This window comes from Impatiens glandulifera, chromosome 1 (assembly GCF_907164915.1).
Source record: "Impatiens glandulifera chromosome 1, dImpGla2.1, whole genome shotgun sequence".
Lineage (NCBI taxonomy): Eukaryota > Viridiplantae > Streptophyta > Magnoliopsida > Ericales > Balsaminaceae > Impatiens > Impatiens glandulifera.
Window position 1 is genome coordinate 55997439 of NC_061862.1, and position 3930 is coordinate 56001368.

Genomic DNA, 3930 nt, shown 5'->3' on the forward strand with positions numbered 1-3930 from the left:
CACTCTTTCTTATAAATAAGGTCTTATCTATAAGTCATGTCACCATATATATTTAACAATGTAAATCTTACTATTTCTTATTAGATATTTAGTATTTAATTTTGGATAATTTGATATCTGTTGATGTCTTTTTAGTTAATGATCGACTTTATAGTTTATAATAATAATTTTAATTAATAATTCTTTTGATTAATTAATCAAGAATTATTTAATGGGATTGCATGATTTATGATTATTGTGATGTTATATTTCAAAAATGTCTTATTATTATAAATTTTATTTCAATTCAATCTTAACTTAATTATAAAAATGATTTGTCTTTCTTCTTTAATTACTTTTTCAACCTACTTAATGAACTTAAATTGAATTAATTTTATTGTTTATTAATTTTGTTATAGATAGTCAATTAATTAACAATGTATTTTTATAAATAAAATCAACCAATTGGAATAGAAACAAATGAAAAAACTTAACTAACATTAGTTTGTGTTAAATTAAAGTTTAATTGCAGCAAATAAAAAACTTTAACTAACATTAGTTTGTGTTGTATTTCAGTCAATTTTTTAATAGTTTAAGTCTATTTTTTAGTGAAAACAATGTTTTATTTATTTATTGTTTTATTAATTTATTGTTTTTGTATAAGACAATTATCTAATTATTATTATTTTAATTATTAAATAACTTAAGTAAACATGATTCAACTATCCGTGTCTAGTTTCTGAAAATATGTGTAAGCACGGCACATAATATTTCCCTGTTGTTACTGGCCGTTTATTTTTTCAAAAATTAATTTTAAATGAAAAAATAAGGGTTATGTATCCAAAGGGTACCCATTTTATTATTTTCTAAAACATTAAAATGATTTTTTTTACACTCTCTAGAATTATAATATTTAATATATTACAAACCATATTTATCAATATAATAAAGACTTACAATATAGTTATATAGCATAAGCAGAGTATCAAGAAATAATTAGGGGAAGCACAAGGAAGGGAAAGTATAATGCATTCTAATTTCTAAATATGAGAAAGAATATTCTAAGTTCTAATATACATTATTAAAAACCTAAATATAGATGTTTATGTTCCCTAAACATTGCTGAAATATAAGTATGACATATTACAAACTCAATTAATTATCCACATTTTTATATACAACATTGACAAGTTTTAACAAATGAATAGACCACTTCACTTAAAATAATATAAAACATGTGACATATATATAGCATAAGTAGAGTATCCAGAAATAGGGTGAAGACTGTTTTTATAGGTGAAACTAAGAATGCACCAAAAGTTTTGTATAATTCACTTTGAGCACAAGCTTATTTAATCCCTTTTTGCATTTAATTTAAATCTGTTTTGGTTTGGTATTATTTTTAACTTTGTTTAAACATATATTTTAATTGGATAAATTATAATTTATATTTGAAAACTATCATATAGTAAAACTAAACAAAATTTTAATTTTAAAATATTTCTACTCTTGCACTAAGTTTTCATCCATATGTATTGGTGTCTCTTAGCCCAATCCTTTACCTAATTCTAAGCTTTTGGGTTTTGATAATAGCTAAAAAGGTATGATTGTGTGTCAGATAAGTTAAGGATGATTGAATAAATGTCCGGAAGAGTTAAGTTATGATTTAAAATAATTTAATACATTACAAATATTAGTAATATCCTAGTGTGAGGAGTGATGTAAGCGGGATTGTGCAGTTGTGATGCATATATAAACTGCGATTTAATTTACATTATTTAAAGTTAATTAAACCAAAAATATAATTAAAACTATTAATTTCTTAAATTAATTTATTATTAATATCATTAATTACAAACACATTTTATTGTTTTTCCAAACAAACTAAATTATTATTATTAATTTTAAAATATATACATTAAATGGACAAATGACATGTAAAAAAGAAACAAAGTCATATTCAATACACGAGTGAACCTGACCATCATGCAGGGTGGTGCCATAATACACAATTCTAACTATATTTCAGTTTGGTTAAATTTGAATTTTATTAACTTTTTTCTTATTAACTATATTCAATACTCATATTACAAATTTAGAGTATTTTCAACATTCATATTTTCCCATAAAAAAATATAAGTAAAAATCTATTTTTATTTTTTTTTATAAAATAATAAGATAATAACTAATTAGTTTTTATAGAATTTACATCATTATAATCAATTATTCAAATACATTGATATTAAAAATATATATAAGAATTTAACATAAAAATTAAAAATTAAATTTATTTGAAAAATATTTTGGTCAGAAATTAATCTGTAAAATTAGATATTATATATTTCTTGTTAAGTTACTTTGTTATTTTGTCATATAAAGGATTTGATTATTAATATATATTTAAGACAATAGTTTTCTTATAATTATTTTTTATTTTGATTTCATCCTGTTTATAATGTTGGTTATGTTTGCTAAAGTGTATTTAAAAATATTTTATATATTTGTAAAATGTGTTAAGACTTAAGGTTAAAGATCCTTACAAATTATAAAAAAATAATATATATTTCCATGTCTATGTTAGCTCAAATAAGTTTACACTGGCTTAAAAGAAGAACTAGCGTTTAACCATTTTATTTCTATCTTAGTAATAAAATTTAAATTCAATTTTTACATTAAACAAAGGAAAACTTAAAGTTAAATTATTGATAATTTTGTTTATTTTAAAAAAAACTTAACATTGGACAAAACTAGAAAGCCGATCCAAAATTATCCACTTAGAACCTCTCAAATAGGGAAATTTGATAAAATGACTCTGAAAATAGTTCATATTTAAATAATAACTTAGCCCAAAAACAATTGATAAAACTAATCTTTTTTCAAAAAAATTGACCATTTTACCCTTAATATATATTTTTTTATTTCCGTTTGTTTTTCTTTTCCCCTCATTTTCTCTTCTCCTCCGTAAGACCATTGAGCTTCCCATCCCTCCCCGCGAGCCCCTGACTCCAGCAGCATCGCCGGACGCTTCCCCGCTTCTCTCCCTCGCTACTAACCTCCATCATTCTCCGACAATCGCCAAGCAACGCCGGACGCTTCCTCGCATCAGCATTCACCATTCACCGCTTGCATATTTAGGTGAGTTTTTATTTTTTCTCTACTTGCATGCTGAGTATGATAGGTTTTAGGGTTTTAGGTGAATATTTTTCTGAATGGTTATTATTCTGACTGAATGTGTGAGAATCTTTATGTATATTACGTCCCCACGCAAATGACATTCTTTGTGGGACGCAAATTAATTGTGTCCATTCTGAATGTGACTGAATATGTATATTACATTCGCAAACTGTACTTTGCGTCGACGCGAAGTGCACAATTTGCGTAAGTGTTGTTTGTGCCGACGCAAAGTGTTAATTATCCATTCAATTTCTTTGTCTCTTTTTGGAAGAAATCCCTTCACCAAATGTTTGGGATGGGAGAATAACATTTGGCACTTCTATTGTGGGATTATAAAGTGAATATGGTTATAAAAGGTTCTTAATCTAACGCGAAACAACATTGGATGTTCCCTTTGGATGTCTTAATCTTGGATAATATATTCGTTTTCTTTGATAATGTCTATTCCAAAATTGATAACCAAACAATTTTAGAATGTAGTTATGTGATATGATTATTGTAATCTTTTCATGATTTTTAGTTTCATTCCTAATAATATATTCCTTTTTTTACTTGAAGTGGATTTAAAGATCTGTTTGACTGACGATATTTTATCGAGAATTTTCAGTGAACATGGAAGAATCATAGATAAACCATTTGTTTAGAATTGTTCATCTATTATATCTATAACTTCTTCCATTTTTGGTTCATTTTTATTGTAGGAGAAAACATATTGTTTCCCTTATTAATAATAAAGTTTATGTTCAAATTCCTTTTTCCTATTAGATTCAAGTTATT